The sequence below is a fragment of the Muntiacus reevesi genome, chromosome 22, assembly GCF_963930625.1.
Source record: "Muntiacus reevesi chromosome 22, mMunRee1.1, whole genome shotgun sequence".
In the NCBI taxonomy this organism is placed as follows: Eukaryota; Metazoa; Chordata; class Mammalia; order Artiodactyla; family Cervidae; genus Muntiacus; species Muntiacus reevesi.
In genome coordinates, this window is record NC_089270.1 from 18,989,220 (window position 1) to 19,013,980 (window position 24,761).

Genomic DNA, 24,761 nt, shown 5'->3' on the forward strand with positions numbered 1-24,761 from the left:
AACCTCCAAGTTGAGAGTTTATGTTTTATTTTTTGCTTTTCAAAGTTTTTATTTGGTATTGGGGGATAGCCAGTTCACAAACAATGTCGTGATAGTTTCAAGTACGCCGAAGGGACTCAGCCACACGTATACCTGCATCCACTCTCCCCCAGACTGCCCTCCCATCCAGGCTGCCGTAACACTGAGCAGAGTTCACTGTGCTATACCGTAGCTCCTTGTTGGTTATCCATTTCAAATACAGCAGTGTATACATGTTGATCCCTAACTTTCCTTTCCCCTCATCCTTCCCTCCACCCCAGCAGTCATGAGTTCATTCTCCAAGTCTGTGAGTCTCTTTCTGTTTTGTAAGGAAGTTCATTTGTATCATTTCTTTTTAGATTCCATGTACAAAGGATGTCATAGGATGTTTCACCTTCTCTGTTTGACTTACTTCACTCAGTGGGACAGTCTCGAGGTCCATCCATGTTGCTGCAAATGGCATTATTTCATTCTTTTTATTGGCTGAGTAATATTCTATTAATGGCCACCCACTCCAGTATTCCTGCCTGGAGAATCCGATGGACAGAGAAGCCTGTCAGGCTACAGTCCATAGCATCACAAAGAGTTGGACATGACTGAAGTGACAGCAGAACCACATCTTCTTTATCCATTCCTCTGTCAGTGGACATTTAGGTCACTCTCTGTTGCTGTTTAGTCGCTAAGTTGTATCTGACTGTTTGCAACCCCAAAGAGGGTAGGTCACCAGGCTCCTCTGTCAGTGGGATTTCCCAGGCCAGAAAGTTTTCTTCAGTGGGAATTTTTAGCACTTCACGCCTGGGAGATGGCATCTCAAGTAATCCTCAGAGAAAGGAGGTGAGGGAATGAGCCAGGTTACATAGAAGTTTTGCAACGAAGGGCAGGTAGTCTGAAAGCAAAAGATTATTATTAATTATGGCTACATACTGCACTGGCGCGCGCGCCGCAGCCTTTGTCCCCCCCGGAGCCGTGCTGGTTCTGCAGCTCTGCGGCAAGCCGCGGAATCAGGGTTCTGTTCCGCAGGATGGGGTTTGTTAAAGTTGTCAAGAACAAGGCCTACTTCAAGAAATACCAAGTGAAATTCAGAAGAAGGCGAGAGGGCAAAAGTGACTACTATGCTCGGGAACGATTGGTAATCCAAGATAAAAATAAGTACAACACACCTAAATACAGAATAATTGTTTGTGTAACGAACAGAGATCATTTGTCAGATTGCTTATGCCCGTACAGAAGGAGATATGATAGTTTGTGCAGCTTATGCTCATGAACTCCCAAAATATGGTGTGAAGGTTGGCCTGACAAATTATACTGCAGCATATTGTACTGGCCTGCTGCTGGCCCACAGGCTTCTTAATAGGTTTGGTATGGACAAAATTTATGAAGGCCAAGTTGAAGTGACTGGACATGAATACTATGTGGAAAGTATTGATGGTCAACCTGGTGCCTTCACCTGTTACTTGGATGCAGGACTTGCCAGAACTACTACGGGGAATAAAGTTTTGGGGGCCCTAAAGGGAGCTGTCGATGGAGGCTTGTCTATCCCTCACAGTACCAAATGGTTCCCTGGTTATTATTCAGAAAGCAAAGAACTCAGTGCTGAGGTACACCCAAAGCATATCATGGGTCAGAACGTTGCAGACTACGTGCGTTACCTGATTGAAGAAGATGGAGATGCTTACAAGAAACAATTCTCTCAGTCCATAAAGAACAACGTCACTCCAGACATGGAGGAGAGGTATAAGAAAGCTCATGCTGCAATACGAGAGAATCAGTGTATGAGAAGAAGCCTAAGAAAGAAGTTAAAAAGAAGAGGTGAACCGTCCCAAAATGTCACTTGCCCAGAAGAAAGATCGGGTAGCTCAGAAGAAGGCAAGCTTCCTTAAAACTCAGGAACGAGCTGCGGAGAGTTAAACGAAACCACAATTTTCTATCAAGATTTTTCAGATAAGACAATAATAAACTTGTTGAACAAGCAAAAAAAAAAAAAAGATTATTATTAATTAAAGAAAACCAGAGGGCTCAACTTAAGAAATTTAGCACTTTTCTGTGTATGGGAAGATGCAGGAGTCTGGGCTCACTGAAATCATTCCTCTGTTCCCCTCAGCTATGGTGGGGGAGGTGGGCAGTTTCCTGTTTTCACATCCTGAGCTTCCTCAGGGCTCACCGTGGGGAGTGGCTGTAGTCTGATGCTGCTAGACGGCAGGTATTCTTTCCTTCCTGAGTTCCCCCAGGGTGCACCAGCTCACTATCTGTGGTGGCTGCAATTGCTGGTGACTGTGACATCCTTGTTTACTGACATGGCAGGAAATAGTCCATTTCTCAAAATCAATTAGAAGACAATTCATAGTAGTATATATGTATGTCAATCCCAAACTCCCAATTCATCCCACCCTCCTTCCCCTCTTGGTGTCTGTAAGTTTGTCCTCTACATCCCAGCCTCTCTGCTTTGCAAATAGATTCAACACCAATACAGTTTATTAATGCATATATATGGAATTTAGAGGGCTTCCCTGGTGGCTCAGATGGTAAAGTGTCTGCCTGCAATGCAGGAGACCCGGGTTCAATCCCTGGGTCGGAAAGATTCCCTAGAGAAGGAAATGGCAACCCACTCCCGTACTCTTGCCTGGAAAATTCCATGAATGGAGGAGCCTGAGGAGTCCATGGGGTCTCAAAGAGTCGGACACGACTGAGCGACTTCACTTTCTTTTCTTTCTTTCACTTTCTTATACCACTTTTTCTAGAGTCTACACATATGCATTAATATATGATATTTGCTTTTCTCTTTTGGACTTACTTCACTCTGTATGTATGGCCTTTAGGTCCATCCACATCTCTGCAAATTATATAATTTCATTCCTTTTTATGGCTGAAGATAATATTCCAGTGTGTGTGTATATATGTGCATATATATATATAGGATATATATTATATTCCATATACATATATATATATGCCACATCTTCTTTATCCATCCCTCTGTCAGTGGATATTTAGGTTACTTCCATGTCCTAGCTATTGTAAACAGTGCTGCAACGAACATTGGGCTGCATATATCTTTTGGAATTATGGTTTTCTCCCAGTATATGTCCAGGACTGGGACTGCTGGGTCATATGATAGTTCTATTTTTAGTTTTTAAAGGAACCTCAACATTGTTCTCCACAGTGCCTGCACCAATTATTTCTGACTCTTAAGAAGGAAATAAATTCTTGTGGAAAGGAAGGAATCTTCCCCATCTCCCATCCCGGAGTCCCAATACCATCACATGGCTTAGACATCTTTCACAATCACTTTTCTAAATGTGTAGGAAAAAAAGTAACTTAGTAAGTCCTGAGCCTTCACTTAAGGGTTTGACCCTTGATGATTAAATGAGGGCCAGGGGAGGTGCTTGGAATTATAGACAAAAAGAGTTACATGCTTTCACTGAAAATAGGCCAAGCATCATCAAGCAATTAAATACATTATTTCCCTTTAATAGAAGCTCAAATCAAATGTCTCACTCAATCAAACTAAGTTAGGAGAGAAACCATCTGTCCACTCCGAGTTCAACTCCAGCAGGCCTGTGTCGAACACCATTGGCTGATGCCTGTTTGTATCATTTAAAAAATTATCTTAACTGCTCACTGCCAAAAGTAATTTGCCTAGCATTGTCCACTCCTCGGAAGCAGAACTAATGTTTCCTGTGGTTGTGAATGTCTGTGAAATAACATCACAAAATAAATGCCTACAGGCAGCTAGAGAGAGAGAGCTGATAATGGAGAGAAGCCCTCTGTAGGAACTGATAAGAAAGACCTAAGGGGACGCGTGTGCCGATGGCCACAGGGTACTCTGAGAGTCGCCAGACCTCTGAAAGATGGACTGATCTGGGGAGTCTGGACCACACGCACAGGTTTATAAGTAGTCTAGGGCGTGTCACTGACTTCAGATTCTGGTTCCCTCAGTGCCTCATACTCAGATGTAGGATCTAGGAAAGTACTGATAGAACAAGATGTGTGGTGTGTGTGAGGGCATGTTCTCAGGCTCTCTCTGTCTTCCTCCCCTTCTTCCTCCTCCTCCCCAACACCATGATCCTCACCATCCTCTTTCTCCTGCTCCTCCTTCTCTTTCTCCCCACTCTCTCTCACCTCTGTCTCTATCTCTCTCCCTCCCTTCCTTCCTCCACTTCCAAGGAATTGTTGGTGTTCAGTTGCTCAGTTGTGTCCGACTCTTTGTGACCCCATGGACTGCAGCACGCCAGGCTTCCCTGTCCTTCACCATCTCCCAGGGTTTGCTCAAACTCCTATCCATTGTGTTGATGATGCCATCCAACCATCCAAGGAATTACTCGGTCATCTGCCACTGAGGACCTTGCTTTGGGAAGTGCAGGTGCTGAGAGCCGTGGTCTAGAACCTGGCCAGTGATCACAGGAGGCACTCAGGTGGGGAGAAGCACAGCAAGGCAACAGCGTGCCCTGACTCCTGCCTTCTCCAAGGCTGGGTTATCTCTCCCTTTGTAGTTGCTCCTTGGAAGCTGCCCTTGGATCCTGGATACACTAGTTTGCACTTCCACCCCGCTGTCTTCTTGGGGAGACTGATGGGCACACGTGATATCAGCAAGCTGGCTGGGACTGGCGAACAGGAGCAGCAGCAGGATAGAGGGCAGTGAGTGAGGTCCAGGCATTGATGCCCCGATCCCCTCCATCCTTGCTGCATCCTTGAGCTGACGGTCATGGTCAGTCTCTCTGTCCTTGGAGCTAAAGGGGGCTAGTGTTGCCCCTGCCTCACTAGCTCCATTCTGTTGCTTCCAATGGCTTAACAACCCCGTGCTCCATGCTTTTTTGAGTAGCCCAGATGACAGCCATAGAGGTGTGTCTCTCAAATCTTCTTTCAAGAAAGAATTTGCCAGGACTTCCCCGGTGGTGGTCCAGTGGCTAAGATTCCGCACTTTCAGTGCCAGGGTTCCAGCTTCCATCCCTGGTTGGGAAACTAGATCCCGAATTCTGAAATGAAGATCAAAGATCCTGCGTGCTGCAACTAAGACCCAGTGCAGCCAAAAAAAAAAAGAATTTGTCACTGAGCTGCAAGGCTGCGGCTAACCAGTGGCCTTCAGACTTCGAGATCAGAATTGTTGCCGTTGTTTCCATCTTCCTGAACAGCCCCAGATGGTGACTGAGCATCATGGGCAAGCTTGGCCATTTCTGCCCAACAAGAGGGACTCCACTAACTGGCAGTCTTTGCTCGCCATCCCTGTTGAATCAGTTAAGACTCTGTCAGGTCTGAATGGTGCTCTGAGGCTTCCCTGCCTAGTCCTGCCTCCCCCTCTGTATTCTTTCATAGGGATCAGATCGGCATCAAAGAGCACAGCGTTTCCCTGTTCATTCCTGTTTCCTTCCCCTTCATCTTCCACAGACATTACCCCCAATAAGTCAGTTACAGCCTAACTCCACCCTAACATCTGTTTCCTGGAGAATCCAGCTAAGCCATCCCTTTTAACACTCTCTTCAGATGACCCTATTTGACTGTACCCCCTCTTCCTTCCCAGGCCCTCGATGGACATCCTTAGTATTCATTAAATACGTTTCCCCTGGGTTCACAAACTGACTTGGGGGTGGGGAGAAGCCCCTGAGAGCTTCCAGGACTGCCCTGCCCATGACATTGGACAGAGGGAAATGACACTGTGAGACCCCAGTTTCAGTCACTTCCTGGCTTCCCCACCACATTTCTTCATCATCCACTGCTGTGCTTCCATCCTGGCTCCTCTGGGCCTGGAAATAGCATCCCAAAACAACAAGCTGGAGAGACAGGGAGAATCTCCTGGAATGTGGGAACCAGCAGTGACAGAAATAGGAAGTGTGAGTCTCTGGTTTTTCTCAAAAGAACCTTAGAAAAGCACATTTAATCTTAACCCTCCCTTGTGGCTTGGCTGGTAAAGAATTAGTCTGCAGTGCGGGAGACCTGGGTTCAATCCCTGGGTTGGGAAGATCCCCTGGAGAAGGGAACTTCTCTGAACTTCCCTGGTAGCTCAGAGAGTAAAACATCTACCTACAATGCAGGAGATCCAGGTTCAATCCCTGGATCGGGAAGGTCTCCTGGAGAATGAAATGGCAACCCACTCCAGTATTCTTGCCTGGAAAAATCCCATAGATGGAGGAGCCTGGTAAGCTACAGTCCATGGGGTTGCAGAGTCGGACACAACTGAGTGACTTCACTTTCACCCACTCCAGTATTCTGGCCTGGAGAACTCCATGGCCAGAAGTCCATGCAGTTGCAAAGAGTCAGACACGACTGAGCGACTTTCGCGTTCACATTCATTCACAATCTTAACCAGTTGGAAGAAAATGTCCAAAGTCGTTGAAAACAGCCAAAAACAGAAACCTCCAAAGTCTATTCATTTTCCCTGGAATCCAAACATGTTGCATCTTGGGAGCTGGACTGTTTGGACGTCCTGGGCCTGACAGGTGCTATAAAGAGAGGAGGTTAAGAAGTGAGTATTCTCTGCAGGGAGGAGATTGTGCATGGCTTGGGTTAGGACCTGTGATGACCAAGGCACTTTGGGGCAATATCTGGCTTAGTCACTCCTAGCCTTATCTTTGCAACATTCCACATATTTCCTAATTCTCTCGAGATGGAGTGAGTGTCACGGAATCCTAAAAACAGAATTAACTTAGTTATAGAAAGTGAATACGGGGGCTTCCCTGGTGGTCCAGTGGTAAAGATCTGCTTTGCAGAGGGAGGGGACATATGTATACCTCTGGCTGATTCACGAGGTTTGACAGAAAACAACAAAATTCTGTAAAGCAATTGTCCTTTAATTAAAAAATAAATAAATTTCAAAAAAGAATCTGCCTTGCAATGCAGAGGACACCAGTTCGATCCCTGGTCTGGGAAGATCCCACATGCCATGGGGCAGCTAAGCCCATATGCCACAAATACTGAGCCCTTGTGCTGCAGTTACTGAAGCCTGTGCACCTAAAGTCCAAGCTCTGCAACAAGAGAGCCAACATCACGAGGGGCCCATGTACTACAGCTAGAGAGTAGACCCCACTCTCCACAACTAAAGAAAGCCTGTGCTCAGAACAGCCAAAAATAAACATTTTCTTAAAAGTGTGTATGTCCTAGACAGCCTACATTTGAGGGGGGCAGGGCAGGTCTAATTTCAAGAATTCTGGCTTATTAACAAAAATACTTATGATCAGAGCTTTTATTGTCTTTAGGGTTCAGAAAATTTAGTTGTATTGTTCATGCATCATTTTTAGGAGAGGAAAAGAGACAAGGAAAGAGGAAATGTGGCTGCGATACTCCAGAACTTCAGAAACGCTCAGATTTATCCTAATCACATCAGACATTGGTTCTTTCATGTAATACATGGAGCTAAGTAATTCTCCATTTGTGGCCTCCACCCCGAAATCCTTAGATTTGTGATTTTTCCTTGATTTTCTTTTGACTACAGGGGTGCCTAAGGTAATACCAAGTGAAGGAGAAACAGTACCTCTCTCCAAAGAGCCTGGTAAAAACCCTAATTCTCAGATACCTCAACCTTGGGCAACTTTCTGATCCTGAGGTTCTTCACCGAGAATCTTGCTTCCATTTTTGGATTGAGCTTCCACATGTATGGGCTTCCCAGGTGGTGCTACTGGTAAAGAACCTTCCTGCCAACGCAGGAGACATCAGAGACGTGTGTTCGATCTCTGGGTCGGGAAGATCCCCTGGAGGAGGGCATGGCAACCCTCTCCAGTATTCTTGCCTGGAGAATCCTATGGACAGAGGAGGCTGGCGGGCTACAGTCCATGGGGTCGCAAAGAGTCAGACGTGATCGAAGCAACTTAGCACACAGCATGCCTCCTATATGATACTGGAGTCAGAATCAACATTTGTGACTAGATTCATCCTTGCTTCCATGCACAAAAGTGTCCCTGAATAGCAGCAAAAATGCAAAACCTTTTCAGGCTCCAGTTCTAGCCCATGGGGCTGTGTTGCCCTCAACCACTGAGCTTCAGTCAGTGGCTGAAACACTGCAAGCCTTTCTCTCTGTGCTTCTATTCTTTCTAATCCTCGGACACTTTGCCCCCAGAGGCAGCACTCCATGCTTCCTCCCATCCTCTCCTCTCTCTTTCCCTCAATCTCATTTTCTGATTTATTTCCTCTGACTCTTCCCTTCACTTGATAGAGCTCCCCTGTCCATTTCAATTATTTTCCAAAACTCTCACTGGCAACAAACTCTTCCATTTCAGCCTTCTGGCCTAGAAGCTGCTCCTCTGCTTCACGCCACAATCACTGGGGCCAGGCAGGGGAGGTAAATATTCTCCCACTGGGTGCCTTCCACTGATGTTTCCAACCCATTACTTCTCCACTCTCGTGCGAAAACTCTGCTCACTTGATTCCCCCAACATTCACACATTCTCATAACTGCCACCGCCCTCTTGCTCCTCTCATCTGCGACCTCCAAGTCACGCCCCCTGATACACAAAGAGCTTTGCCTTCTTGTTTACGTACTTTCTTTCTCTCTACACCATGTCCAGCAGAAGTTCCTATTGTTATGTCTGTGTGAACAGCATCTCTGTATTGGTTACAAGTTTGTGTGCATGCTAAGTCGCTTCAGTCGTGTCCAACTCTTTGCAACCCTGCAGACTACAGGTTGATTGACTCCAGTCAAAAATTGGAGTGGGTTTCTCCCGTCGAGAATACTGGAGTGGGTTGCCATGCCTTTCTTCAGGTCATCTTCCCAACCCAGGGATCGAACTCAAGTCTCTTATGTCTCCTGTATTAGTAAGCAAGTTCTTTACCACTAGCACCATCTGGGAAGCATAATAAGTTTAGCTGTACCTAAAATCCCCAAATAAGTGGCTTAAATAATACAGAGTTTGTTCACATAAAGCAAGTCTAGAAACTAGGCAGATCAGGGTGAGAAGGGTGAATCCATGTTACTGGGGACTCAGTCTTTCTGTTCTTAGCCTTGGTTTCTATCCTTCAAGCGGCCTCATGGTTCAAATTGACTGAAAGCCTAAAAGAAGGAAAGGGGGAAACAAAACGGCAAATGAGTGTACCTTCCAGGTGACTTGCTCACTTCAATTTTCCCAGATCCCCTTCCCCCCTGAGGACTTCTACTTACATATATTCTTTGCTGTGCCAACTGCGGAGAAACCTGAGAAGGGCGGTCTCTTAGCTGTTCTGAGTGAAATCAGTGAAAACTAACATTCTTGCCTTGTAGTTTTTGTCCAATATCATTGACCTTCACTTCTACTCTGCTTCACCCACCCTATTCTTCATGACCATTCTTGTAGTTTGTTACACGTCACCTCCTGATCAACTAAGTTTTAATATCCTCCTCTCTGGGCTTCCCAGGTGGTTCAGTGGTAAAGAATCTGTCTGCCAATGCAGGAGACCCAGGAGATGTGGGTTCAGTCCCTGGTTCGTGAAGATCCCCTGGAGGAGGAACTGGTAACCCACTGCAGTATTCTTGCCTGGGAAATTCCATGGACAGAGGAGCCTGGTGGGCTACCATCCACGGGGTCACAAAGAGTTGGACACGACTCAAAGACGGAGCACACACACACATCTTTCTCTCTGAGCCTCACTGTCTCCCCTTCCAATCCCTGTGCTCTCACATCTGTTCTTCCACCACATCAAGTCCCTTGGTCCTTTTTTTTTTTTTTAAGATCTTTTTTAGGTGGACCATTTTTAAAGTCTTTATTGAATTTGTTACAATATTGCTTCTGTTTTATTTTTTGAATTTTTGGCCACAAGCCCTGTGAGATTAGCAGGAGATCTTAGCAGGGATTTAATCCCTGGTCAGGGATTAAACCCACACCCCCTGCATTGGAAGGTGAAGCCTTAACCACTGGACCACCATGGAAGTCCCTCCCTCGATCCTTTTATCCCCTGCCCCTGCATTTGGGTAACTTACAAACTGTTACATCATTTTGGATCCTTGATGAGCCAGACACAAAGATGGAATTAGATGTACCAGAGATTTATTGAGGGAAATGCCTGTAAAGATAAAGGGGGAGGGAGTCGGAGTCATCAAGGAGCGGTTTTGAGCCATGATGCCAGTGTGACCCCTGTGAAAGGAGACAGGGAATGCAGGTCCTGACTGCAGCACGGTTCTGAAAAAATCTCCATCAGGTCACTGGAAAATCCCAGAGCCAGGATTGCCCATTAGAGGGACCCTGTGTTTGGCAGAAGCAGCCCAGATCCCGTGTGTCCCCTGCACCCAACTTCCTGTCCCTTGGGTCGCCCATGCTTTCATCTACATCCCCTACAATTTCTACACCTCTCCTGAAATCCCAGCAGAGCTCTCCTCCTTGTCTTCCTGTGTCTCTGATCACTTGCTTTCTATGTCTTCCAGGTTCTTGCTTCATTCATCAGTCCACTTGCTCCTGCTTCTTCAACCCTACCAGCGAGAGATGAGAGCAGGAGCAAAGAACAGCACAGGGAGAGGTCAGGGAGCTGCCAGGGGCTGGTAGGGCTGGAGTGAAACGAGCGAGGTTGGACGTCATTCATCATGTCAGCAAGGACCACACAGAGAGGGCTTGGGGGCTATGCCCAAGGGCTTGAGCTTCATCCCACAGTGGGGAGGAGTGAGCCGCTGAAAAGCGTTAATCAGGAAATGACATGGAAATGTCATTTAAGGAATTAATCAGGAAATGGCAGATTAGCATTTCATTTGGATCCCTCTGGGGGCAGGATGAAGAGAGAATTTCATGGAGCAGAGACCAGAGCTGAGGCCAGGAGAAGAGCTATTAACAGATTGTCACAGTGGCCTTGGGCAATGAGAATAACAGAGAGCCCCAGAAACAAAAGTGAGGATGTTTTGTTGGCAGTAGGATGCACTTCAGGTGTCCTGAACTCCTGGCTCGGCTCGGCTTTTGCAGACCTCTCTTGAACGTCCCTTCAGGCAGCCCGTGCTCAGCACCTCCCAAACCCACAATTTTATCTTCCTACCTCTGACATCCGTCCTCTCCTGCTTAGGAGTCAAAGTCACCCCACCTAGTGCCTTTGGGATAATCGATCAGATCTTTACAATGCTTCCTCATAAACACTTCCAGAGCATGTTTTCTCCCATCTGCACCCTGGGTGTCCCATCATCAGATCAGGCTTGCCTGGACCACTCAATACACTCTTCGATTCTCACCTGCCGCCACTCTTTCACCCTGATTTATCCTCCATGTTGCCATCAGCCACTCATTATCCCCTCTGATTGCAATCTTGCAATGGCTTTCATTTGCTACAAGAAAAAAACCCAAGCTCTTTATTACTGTATATGAGGCCTGGCTGTAGTACATCTACACACAGCCTTAGCTAAGATGAGTCATCAATCTGCTATAACACATGATCTTTCACTGAAGTTACACTGTTAGTTACAGAGGCTTCCTCAAAGTAAATGTTGGATGGCTAGATGAATGAATGAATGACGAAATGAATGAACATAAGCCATCTAATTTTGGCCTGAACTTACTAGATCACAGGTATTATGAATAGTACAAAGTTGCTGAGCTAGTGCTACGGTCTGAATATTTCTGCCCCACCTCCAAAATTCATATTTTGAAATCTTGTCTCCCAAAGATGATATACTATATTGCTATTTATAATATTTGGGTTCTTTTTAGTCACTAAGACATGTCTGACTCTTTGCAACCCTATGGATTTCCCAGGCAAAACTACTGGAGTGGGTTGCCAGTTCCTTCTCCAGGGGATCTTCCCAAATCAGGGATCAAACTGACATCTCCTACATTGGCAGGCAGATTCTCTACCTCTGAGCCTCAGGGAAGCTCATATTATAGTACACTATACTACTATATACACAGATAGTATACTATATTACATATAGTATATATATTCTAATATATATAGTATACATACTATATGGGACTTCCTGGGTGGCTCAGATGATAATTTGCCTGGAATACAGGAGACCTGGGTTTGATCCCTGAGTTGGGAAGATCCCCTGGAGGAGAAAATGGCAACCCACTCCAGTGTTCTTGCCTTGTCCCACGGACAGAGGAGCCTGGGGGGCTACAGTCCATGGGGTTGCAAGGAGTCAGACATGACTGAGCAACTGAGCACATATAGTATACTATACTACTATAATACTAACATAGTATTAAGAGATATAGGGCCTTTAGAAGGTGCTTAAGTCATGAGAGTGGAGCCCTCTTGAATGGGCTCCTTCGTCCCTCCCACATGTGAAGACACAGGGAGATGGTTCATCACCCAACCCTGTGGTAGCCTGATCTCAGACCTCTAGCCTCCAGAAATATAAGAAATAAATTCCTGTTGTTTGTAAGCTATTTTGTAATAGCAGCCCAATGGACTCAGCTAGGAAAGATGATCTGCTGGTTTCTTACTATATTGGAAACAAAATCATTTTTCCAAGTTCCTCATTTCATTTAGAAGATGACTTTAGGGAATAGCTAAATTCAGAATAGAGCCAAAATAATAGAGTATTATGGATTTTCCCTGAACTAAACAATCAAAATTATCTATTTAAAAACCCTCACATTAGAGCGCAAGGGCTTAAGCAAAGGAAAATCTAAAAGCTGTGCTGAAAGAAACATTTAAGGAATCACACTCAACAGATGAAGATTCTCTTAATCCATGAGTCTTATATCCTATCAGTAAGGAAATGGAGACTATGAATAATGTTTAGATCACAATTTTCATCTTCACAGAGTTAAAAATCTGGGTAGTTTTCATGACTCATATTTTTATTAGGACACCATCCTAAATCCACATATGAAAGTCTTCGAGGATGATGTATTGTACACAGTATTAGTGAATAACTGTTAGGTGGAACATCCACTAAAACCCAGCTGGTGAATAAAATGAGAGTGTCATTTTTTTCAATGCCTCATCACAAGATGTAAAAAAAATTTCCCTGAGTCATCAAGTGATTGTTCATATTAATCAAGATAAAACTATAATAAGCAGCAGACAAAAGCCCCCATGGCACTCCCGCGCTCTCAGAGGCGGGACCCACGGAAAGAACTCAGGAAGTGCCTTCCAGTCCAGGTTTCCCTGACAACCGCTTCCAAAGAACCAGGCGTTCAAAGATAAACTCCAACCAAGCAACAAGGAAGACTAATTGATGATCAGACTCCCACGTCTAAGGAGGCCTTGCGTTTTGATGGTATCGTGCGAACTATTTCTCAATTTAAATGGAAATTTAGGTGGCAGTGTATTTTCAACCTTACTCCTCTTCTTTCACTGTTATTTTTCGTGGAATTCCCCCTGCTTCTTTCTCAGTTCCAAAATAAGACATCCCTTCTTAAAACGGATAACCACCACAGTTAAATTGCTACCTTGAAAAAATCTAACCTAGAAAATAATTCTTTCTCATGTAAAACCAAAATTCCCACCAAAGGGCAGCAGGAGAGCCAGGCAGAAGTGAGTGACAAATGGGGGGAACTTTAGGGGAGATTTAATCAGACCGCTTTCTCCTTGTGTGTGTGTGGGGGGGGGGTGGAGGGGTGTGATGGATGCATCAACAATCCTGGTGTACTGCCAAACACTGGGAAATTAGTTCATCGCCCAAATTGTCACAGAAATGCAAGCACGCTGAGAAAGAGAAGGCGACACTCCTATTGAAACAACCTCTTTTCAATTTGCTTGCAGACTGAGATGTCTCAGCAAACAATTCCAGGTGCAAGAAGAAACCAGTGTGTGAACAATAGGAAATCTGCAAAGGGGTGGAGGGGACAGAGAAGTGATGAAAGACATTAAGGACAGACAATCCAAAGGAACTGAATATATTGGAACAAAACAAAACCTTTGAGGTGTTGTAAGAATCTTACTAAGCCAACTCTGAAGAAGAAAGCCCAGAAATGCAATTACTACAGCCCTGAGGAGTAAATACATAAAATCAGAAGCCAGACAGAAAGCAAACCAGAATTAAGACTTAAATTAATGGAAGCACCCCCAAGAAGACACCTTTTTCTTCTCTCATTTTCTCGGTGATATTTTAGCTGCCTTTTCCCAAACGTGCAATTATCATAGCAGAACAAAGTGAGAAATGAAAAAGGAATGTGCACACCCCAGAGTGGATGAGTGCAAACCCAGAAACTGAGAGCTGAAGGACAGTTGCTAGGCGCAGGCTCTGCTGGTCACCCGGGTGGACCATCATGTGGGAAATTCAACAAGTCTTTGAAATACCGAGCCTTAGAAAGTGCTTTGAATCATTTCATCTTAAGTAAAACAAACAACTATTCCTCAGTGCCAACAGCAACAGCAAATCAGCAAGAAGCTAGAGTCCTTTTGTTGTGAGAGTGCAAAGTGGAAGGTCCAGCTGGTGAGCCACTTCCAGTTGTGCGATTTGACCTTGTCACTTTTCTAATGTGGTTTGAGAGAGCAGAGATGGGCCTGAGTGCAACACGAGGTCAGCTCAGCAATTTAGTCATCCCAATGGGTTGATGCTATACAGCTCACAGCTCTTGCCTACTAAGGGAGGGGTTCTCAACTCCAAGGCATTTCTTGTTGTTTGGTCATTTCGTGAAATAACTGACTCCCTCCAAAGAGAAATAATGTGAATTAACTTTCACTTCTAAAATTTTAAGCAGTACTTTAATTCACTATTGGTGAAGGTATAGAGAAAGTGGTTTAGTTGCTAAGCCGTGTCCAACTCTTGTGATCCCATAGACTATAGCTTGCCAGCTCCTCTGTCCTTGGGGTTTCCCTGGCAAGAATATCAGGTATCTCCCGACCCAGGAATCAAACCTGAGTTTCCTGTATGGTCGGTAGATTTTTTACCAACTGAGCTACGAAGGAATCCCATTAAACTGCCCATCAGTTCAGTCACTCAGTCGTGTCTGACTCTTTGCGACCCCGTGAACTGCAGCATGCCAGGCCTCCCTATCCATCACCAACTCCTGGAGTTTACCCAAACTCGTGTCCATTGAGTTGTTGATGCCATCCAACCATCTCATCCTCTGTCATCCCCTTCTCCTCCTGCCCTCAGTCTTTCCCAGCATCAGGGTCTTTTCAAATGAGTCAGCCCTTCACATCAAGTGGCCAAAGTATTGGAGTTTCAGCTTCAACATCAGTCCTTCCAATGAACACCCAGGACTGATCTCCTTTAGGATGGACTGGTTGGATCTCCTTGCAGTCCACGGGACTCTTAAGAGTCTTCTTCAACAAAACAGTTCAAAAGCATCAATTCTTCGGTGCTCAGCTTTCTTTATAGTCCAACTGTCACATTCATACATGAGCACTGGAAAAACCATAGCCTTGACTAGATGGACCTTTGTTGACAAAGTAATGTCTCTGCTTTTTAATATGCTGTCCAGGTTGGTCATAACTTTCCTTCCAAGGAGTCAGTGTCTTTTAATTTCATGGCTGGAATCGCCATCTGCAATGATTTTGGAGCCCAAAAAAATAAAGTCAGCCACTGTTTCCACTGTTTCCCCATATATTTGCCATGAAGTGATGGGACCGGATGCCATGATCTTAGTTTTCTGAATGTTGAGCTTTAAGCCAACATTTTCACTGTCCTCTTTCACTCTCATCAAGAGGCTCTTTAGTTCTTCTTCACTTTCTGCCATAAGTGTGGTGTCATCTGCATATCTGAGGTTATAAATTGCCCATAACAAGTACTAATTGGCACAAGTTTCCTGGAAGAAAATGTGACTATTGTATCAACACTGAAAAGGGAGTAATCAGACAAGTGGTTCCATCTTCAAAATATATTTATAATCTGACCTCTTTTCATCACCCACTGTCAGCTCCCTGATCCAGGTCACCATCTTCTCTGGTCTGCTTTTCTGCAGAAGCCTCCAGATTATTCGCTCAGCTTTCACCCTTGACCCTTCAATCTCTACTCAACAAGCTGTCAGATGATAAGATACCTCTTGCCACACCCTCCAGTGTCTTCCCACTTTATCAGGTTAAAAGCCAAGACCTTACAGACCTTTTATTTTCTACCCCAAGCTGCTCAATCTCCACCTTCTGCCCCTCTCCACTTTGCTGGCTCTGCTCCAGGCAGATCAACCTCTGGGTTCCTGAACTCACCGGGCATGGGGCCTTTGAACTTGCTGGAAAGATTGCACCCTCTCTGTCCTACCTCCACCCCCACCCTGCATCAACTTCAAGTCTTTTCTCAAAAGCCACCTTCTTGGGGAGGCTTTGCCCAGGATACCTAACACTCCTCTGTCCCCTCATTCCCTAGTCCTCTGTCCTGCTTAACCTTCTCCACAGAATTTGTCAATTCATCACCATCTGATACTCTATGTAGTTAAAAATTTTTATTTAAATATTATCTAACAGAGTGCCTCCCACAATTCTGGAATATCTGGGGTATACCCAGGCAACTGATCTCCAAGTTACATAAACTAACAAAAGAATTCATAACAGTCATTAAAAAATCAATTTTCTTATTTTTTGGTTACCTCTCCCTGGTGACACAGATGGTAATGAATCTGCCTGCAATGCAGAAGACCTGTGTTCGATCCCAGGATTGAGAATATCCCCTGGAGAAAGGAATGACTACTCACTCCAGTATTCTTGCCTGGAGAATTTCATGGACAGAGGAGCCTGGTGGGCTATAGTCCATGGGGTCGCAAAGAGTTGGATATGACTGAGCGACTAACACTTTCACTTTCTTGCTATAAATACCTATAGTTGATATTTATATATGTCATGACTAATTTCTCCAGCAGGGAAAAACAATTAGCCCCCGTGACATCTAATCATTTGTTAGTTCCAGGTCTGCTTATTTATCTTCCTAATGTGGAACATATCTTAGTGTCAGATGGAAGCTGGATCTTTCAGTACAAGATGAGATCTGAGAAATGTAAATTCTTATGTGCAAATTAGAACATATCATAGTTAATTTAATACAGGCAAGATATCTTCTCAGAATCCTATTTGATGAATTTAACCATTAGCTTTAGGGGTAACTAAATAGGACAACCTCAGTCATGGCCTTAACCCCACTCTGTTAATTTTGCAGTCTTATGATTGATGTGGGCTTTCCAGATGGCACTAGTGGTAAAAAAAAAAAAAAAAGCCTGGAAAATCCTACGGACAGAGGAGCCTTGGAGGGCTGCAGTCCATGGGGTCGCAAAGAGTGGGATATGACTGAGCAGCTAACACACACACCAATGCAGGAAACATAAGAGATGCTGGTTCCATCCTTGGCTCAGGAAGATTCCCTGGAGGAGGACATGGCAACCTACTCCAGTAATCTTGCCTAGAGAATCCCAAGGACAGAGGAGACTGGCAGGCTATGGTCCATAGGGTCACAAAGAGTTGGACACAACTGAAGCAACCTAGCGCTGATGATTGATGCATTCTTGTTGATTGCTTTCATTAGAGGTAAACTTTTCAAGCCTAAGCTTGTGTGTGTGTGAATCTTCTGTTTCCTTTAGTCTGTGTGATTGTCAGGAATTCAGTTTACAAATATTTCCAGATGACGCCCTGTGTGTTGATGCTGGGGATGTGGCATTAAGCAAGTTGAATAAGGGGCCCTCCAGCAGAATGGAGAAGACAAGAAGTTGGACTGGAACCATGAGTGTTACAAACATGAGCAAAGCAAAGTGTGTGTAACGGAGGGACCAAAACTCACTGCAGGTCCAGGGCGGAGGTGGTAGAGTGGAGTGGAGGGGTGGGGACCAGGGTTCAGAAATACCTCTCTGAAAAGTCGAGTTTAACCTGAACTTTCTTGCCAAAGATGGCGAAGGTAGGGCTCTTCAGGCAGAGGGAACAGTTTGTGCAGAGAAAAACCTGGATGGAGCAGAAAATGTCCCAGAAGCAGAAAGAAAATCTGTAAGACTGGAAAGGTGAACAGGGTCTTGGAGTCTGGTAAGGACTGTTAGACTTGACCCTGAGGGCACAGAGGCAGTGAAAAGTTTTAAGTCAGGGATGGTTTGCCTGTGCCCTGGGGCCAGCTGAGTCTCTGCAGCCTTTTGATTTTCTAACCATGTCCTTGCCTAACAGCTGTGTTCTTATGTAAGAACAATTTCAGACTCATTTTTCCAGGACTTTAAAGGAACATATTGCTCTTGATCATGCTTATTTGTAGGATATAAAGCAGATTTTAAATACCACCTAAAGGGCACTTTCCTGGCGGTTCAGGGGTTAAGACTTCGTCTTCTAACGCGGGGGTGCAGGTTTGATCCCTGGTTGAAGAGCTAAGATTCCACATGCCTCATGGCCAAAAAACCAAAACATAAAACAGAAACAATTTTGTAACAAATTCAATAAAGACTTTTAAAAAAAAGAATGGTCCACATCAAAACAAATACTAAATAGATAACATCTAAAGCACCTAATTACTTAACAAAAAGTTGTATTTCACTTACAGTATCTCTACTCTTCCGTATTCCTCTACCAGATGTAGTGAAAATGTTTAGTGTTTAAGACAGCATGGATTCTGGAGTTTGGGTTCAGATCTCAGCTCTGTCCCTGACTTCCTTGTGTGAACTTGGGCAGGTTCTTAAATTGCTCTGTGCCTTGGTTTCCTCATTTGTAAAATGGGGGATAGTAATAGGACTTCATGGGGCTTCCTCAGTGGTTCAGTGGTAAAGAAACTGCCTGAAATGCAGGAGACTCAGAATTGACCCCTGGGTCGGGAAGGTCCCCTAGGAGGAGGGCATAGCAATCTACTCTAGTATTCGTCCCTGGAGAATCCCATGGACAGAGGAGCCTGGCTGGCCACAATCCATAGGGTTGCAAAGAGTCAGACACAACAAGTGACGAAGTGCATACACATACACACACACACAGCCACACACACAATAAGACCTCAGAGTCAGGGTAATCGCATAATTGATTATCCACACTAGACATTTTGGAGATGAAGAGGGTTCCAGCCCAGGTCAATGCATAAACGCACAGAATAATGCCCAGCACAGAGTAAGGCTGATCATTATCATTATCGAGGTTCTTTCATTTATTCCTTAGAAGACTAGAACCACCAGCTAATTTTAAACATCAACATGGTTAGAAGGAGGAATTGAGAAATAAACTTCACAGGCCTGTGTTCTGTAACTTGAAGAGGATTATCTTTTGACAGAAAATAAAACAAAGAAATAAGAAACTAAACAAAAGCAAACCATAGCTGTGTTTAGAAAGACAAATACATTTGGTGGGCAATACTGACTATACCAGTATAAGTACTTTTTCTTTTTAATATTTATTTGTTTACTTATTTGGGTGCACCAGGTCTTGGCATGTGGGTCTTCAATGTTTGTTGTGGCATGTAGGATCTAGTCCCCAGACCAGGGAGTGACCTCCAGGTTCCTGCATTGGGAGCACAGAACCTTAGCCACTGGGCTACCAGGGAAGTCCCTGTAAGTACTTTTAAAAGTGGGATTTAAAGCAATCCGATTTACAGATTTGGGTGTTAATGTGCCAGAAGCATCCATTAGAGGAGCAGTTAATTTAGTTCTGATTATTAAAGCAATAACTGCTGCTTGTAGAAAAACCGAAGGAGAAAAAAGAAGGAAATAAAAGTTGATCATTTTTATACCACTAAAAATAACCACAGCTAACATTTTGCTACATGTTCTTTGTGTAAGATCCCACTTTTTTTGTATGCCTTCCCCTGTGAAAACACATACAAGTACTTATCTATCATTTTTGTCAAAATTAAGATCATTCTATAAATGCATGTGTATTAGTTTCCTAGGACTGTTAGAACAAAGTACCAGACCCTGCCTCTGTCTTCACATGATTTTCTTCCTTGAGTGTCTGCTCCTCTGTATGTTCACATGGTCTCCTTATAAGAACACCCGTCACTGGATTTAGGCTCCAGGCTAGTCCAATATGACCTCATCCTAACTAATTACATTTGCAAATACCCTATTTTCAAATAAAGTCACATTCTGAGGTCTCAGGTGGACACGAATGTTGGGAGGGGTTCACCCTTTAACCCAGTAGAACCTGTAATGAAGATATCTGACTTTATGGTATAAGATGGAACACAATCCCTCCACCCACTGGTTTCCCAAAGAGAAGTACTTGAATCTCTTACCAAGGTTCACGGGAAGTCCAGTCTGGCTTCCTTGCAACACTTGTCACTCCAGGGGTCTTCCTGCCTACTGGGGTGGGGTGGGGGTGACTCTGACGTCATCCAGAGCCCAGGGGAGATAGTAAGAGTGAGTCTCCCTCGGGTCCCAGAGACTACAGCCTGTATTTAACCACCTCGCAGAGTTAAGCATGGCTGAGAAGTTGGCCACTAGGTGGACTATTTGGTGAGGTCAGCATTCTCAGAGCCACATCCCTGGCACGGACCTGCCTCCAAGACGCTGTGTCCTGGCACACTCCCCTGCGTTCATGTTCATGGGCCTAGAATGCTCACTGACGCGTGCCAGCCCAGGACGCAATAGGCTACCCGTCCTATCTCTTTCTACCCTCAAGGTAAATTTCTCAAAAGACCCTCTGCCTGTGCCAACTGCAAGCCTTAGGGCCCTTCCAGCCTGACCCAACAGACTCGTTTAACTTTGAGTTTCAGGGACGGTCACTTCCCCTCAGAAGGTCCTGGGCTCCTCATGCAAACAAGAGCACTTCCTCCTGAGAATGATTTGCACGAAGAAGCACCCGACAGAGAATTTGGCTCAACCACAGAAAATACTCTGTCCTTCCCTCAGGCAGCAGATGCCTAACTGCCCTCTTATGTTTCAGAACAAGCTAATGACTGTTAATCCTTCTTCCCAGAGAAGAAAAACTGTGTGTCAGGAGGCCGGTGGTCTCCTCCTGCAGACCTGGCATAATTTTGAAGTCCTCCCATGGTGTACGGCTTCGGAACTTAGCACCACATCATAATTTGCTCATTATTCTAACACAAGGCTATATTATTGGGTTGGCCAAAAAGTTTGTTCGGATTCAACAGTCTACCGTAAAAACCTGAACAAACTTTTTGGCCAACCCCAATATAGCTTATTTAATTGTTACCATATTTTGATACATTTAGGTGGCTTCTCACCATAAATCAATTGGGATAAAAATATTCACTTAAACAAATATTTGTTACATATCTACTAGATGCCACTCAATGTTGTAGGTCCAAAGGGTCTTACCTGCACATGGCGGAGAGAGACAGCAACAATCCAATGTAAAATATAATGCCCTCGGAGTGACCACGAAGTAAAAGAGAGCCAGGGGTCAGAGTAACCTGGGGTGCTGTTCTGCAATAGGGTAAGCGGGAGGGGTCTTCCTGAAAAGCTGGGGTTTGATCCGCCCAATCCAAGAGCTGGAAAAGGTTCTATAGAAAGCACTGGGACACAGGAGGTTCTGTCTTTTTTGTTTTTGTTGCTTCTATGTCAAGTTTGAATGTAAATAAATTGGAGCTGTCTCCGTCAATTGAAATTACCACTTAAGTCAACCTAAGTGCAATTTGCACAAGCAGATGATGAATAAACTGGATTTGAAAATCAATGGATGCTCAAGAGATTATGATTAATTTATCTACTTGGTGAAACATGCATATTACCAAATGAAAGGATGACACTGAAAACGATGAAAAGTGACCACTAAATCACATTTAATTGAGATATGGCTGCATCTATCTGTAAGCTGTTGGTGTTCTTTTTTCCTAAGAACTTTTGACAGCTTTTGGTCCCTTTGACAATTTTTAGTTTTGTCAGCAAAACTGGTACCCAATGAAGACTAGTAGAACTTCTTAGACTCTGAAAGTCTTTCACAACCTATCATTACAATTTACTTACTAAAAAGACCCAATCTGCTTTTATAATACTGTCCTGAATTTCAAATACTTAAATAAATTTGTCACACTAAGAACCAAGCTCTTCATAATTTTATACCTTCGTTTGATCATGCTGCAACATTTTAGGTAGCCAGATGTTTAAATGTCTCACACTTCGTTTTTAAAGTAAGTATGTCTCGGAAAAGAACATTAAAAAAAGAATAACTGAATCACTTTGCCGTATAGCAATAAACAGAACAATACTGAGGCTTCCTTGGTGGCTCAGTGGCGAAGAATCTCCCCGCCAATGCAGGAAACACGGGTTCGATCCCTGAGTTGGGAAGATCCCCTGGAGAAGGTAATGGCAACCTGCTCCAGTATTCTTGCCTGGAAAATCCCGTGGTCAGAGGAGCCTGGTGGGCTACAGTCCATGGGGTCATAAAGAGTCAGACATGAGCTAGCAGCTCAACAACAACAACAAACCAGCTATGCTTCAATAAAAAATAATAATAATATAAAGAAGTAGGCATGTCCACGTGTGTGTTATCCCTCTACTGCTCTGTAACAAACAACCAGAAAATTTGGTGCTTAAAACAGCAGTCATCCTACTATGCTCACTCTCTGGGAGGCAGGGATTTTGACTGAGCATGTTTGACTGGGCAATTCTCCTGCTTTATGAGAATGCAAAAAGGTGCATTTTATGAGGTGTAAGAACTAAGTCACTCAGCAGGATCCAGCTGGTCCCAGGGCTGGGCCGGTGGGGACAAAGACGGCTTCATTCCCAAGGAGCTGGGCTCCTCAGCGGCAACAGCTGGAAAGCTGAGCCCCTTTTCCTCTCCATGTGGTCTCAAGACCGCTCCTTGCGGTCTCTCAGCAGGAAAGTCAGACTTCGCACATGGCAATTCCAGGATCCTGGCTTGTGTCCCAAGAGACAGTGGCTAGAAGTTGCCAGTCTTTTAAAGCCAAAGTCAGTAAACTAACAGAGGGAGGGTCTCTTCTACTGTATTCTGTTGATCAAAACAGCCAGCTGCTTAAGGGGAGGAGATATAGACACCACCACTCAAAAAGAGGGCGTATCAGAGAATTTGTAGCCATCTTTATTCTGCTACTATATATATGTGTGTGTGTGTGTGTGTATATATATATTTATCTTTTATTATGGAAAATGTTAAACATATCTAAAAGTAGGCAAAATAGTATATAAACCTCCATGTACACATCATCTAGCTTCAACAATTTTTAACTTACAGTCAATTTGTTTCATCTACACTCCCTACCTACTTCCTCTAGCCCTACAGTGTTTTTAATCAAACCTCAGACATATTAATTCATCCATCAATGCTTAAAGTGTTATAACAACCAGAAAACAGAACAACTTTTAGAAGGAAAATCTATCCTTTTCAGAGGCTTTCTTTTATCAATACCAAATGATTCTTATCTCTTAGAAGATATCTTCCTTCCAAGAAATCTCAAAATATTTGAACAGCAAAGAACAACCACTGGGACTTTCCCAGTGGACCAGTGGTTGGGATTTAGCCTTCCAATGTAGGGTATGTGGATTCTATGCCTGGTCAGGGAGCTAAGATTCTACATGCCTCAGGGCCAAGAAATCAAAACAGAAGCAATATTGTGACAAATATAAAGACTTTTAAAAGATCCATGTTTTTTTAAATGTTAAAAGAGAAAAGGAGCAGCCGCTTTCCTGCAGAGCTTCTGGTGAAGTGCACACTGGACTAGGAATCGGGAGACCTGGGTCCTCGGATCTCAGACACTGACCAATCATAGAACTGCAGCTAACTTTCACTGAGGCCTCCTCTGCCACTCCACTCCACACTCACCATTTCAATTCTATTATTATACCAAGGTCACAGATCGGTTAGAAAAGCTAAATGGTTGGCCCAAGATCAAAGAATGGCAGAGGTGGGACCTTAGCCAGATCACCTGGAGGCTCTATTCGCTCCTCCATCCCATGGAGAATGTTGTCCAAGTTCAACCTACTTCCCTGGAGAATAGTATAACAAATGCTCTCAACAAACCAGTTTGAAAATACTTCAGATTCTAATCACAAAAGCTTTGGAACAGGTAATCCATTTTCATGGCTCAGAAATCCAAACAATAGAAAATGGTGAAGAGTCTGCCTGCCACCCTGGATCCCATTATTTCGATTCCCCTCCTATTTTCTCTGTACAAGTAACCATCAGGTGGTTTAGCTGCTAAGCCTTGTCCAGCTCTTAGCAACACCATGGGCTATAGGCCACCAGGCTCCTCTGTCCATGGGATTTTCCAAGCAAAAATACTGGAGTGGACTGCCATTTCCTTCTCCAGGGTATCGTCCCCACCCAGGGATTGAGCCTGGGTCTCCTGTATTGCACGCAGATTCTTTACCAACTGAGCCACAGTGGAAGTCTGAGTAACCGTCAAATTCTGATTTATTTATGCAAACTCATCAATATGAAGAAGTATATCACTGTATGGCTCCTTCTTAAACAGCGGGTAACACCTTTATGTGTTCAATCTCTATGGGAGTTATTCCTGTGCCAGAAAATAGCCTCCTTGTCCTTTTTGATAGCTGCCTAATACCTCATTGTGTAGACATTTTACTGTTTATTTCACAACTTCCTTGTTGATAGACATTAGATTTTTTTCCCCAACCTTTTGCTATTGCAGACAATCAAGGACAAAGTTTTATTTTTGTGGGAAAACTAAGAAATAGAGTGTTTATGTGCATATATTGGGTTGGCCAAAAATTTCACTTGGGTTTTTCTTTGAAATCTTATGGAAAAACCCAAGTGAACTTTTTGGTCAACTCACTATTATGAGACGGACAGTCAGTAGCAAAGCCTGCTAGTTCACTGTTTTGTTCAGGGTTGTGATTCCTTAGCTGCTTTTGACATTTAACACAAGTTCATCAGGCTTAACTAAAAAATCTGTACATTCTTTTGGAGTCTTTGTATGAGGGAATCCCCAGGGACCAAAGAATGAGAGCCCATAATATATATATAATTATAATAAGCCCATTTAATTATAATAATTATATATAATAATAATAATAATAATAAGCCCATAATATATAGCATTATCATTGTCTCTTTTTATCAAGTTTCTCTGGGTTTGCTTCCTTTAAAATTCTGCTTAT

At 44.0% G+C, this 24,761-nt stretch overlaps 1 pseudogene; it reads left to right on the forward strand.

The window, feature by feature from the left end:
* The first annotated feature begins 983 nt into the window (after positions 1–983).
* On the forward strand, positions 984–1,985 carry LOC136152864 (large ribosomal subunit protein uL18 pseudogene; annotated as a pseudogene).
* Positions 1,986–24,761: the final 22,776 nt, after the last annotated feature.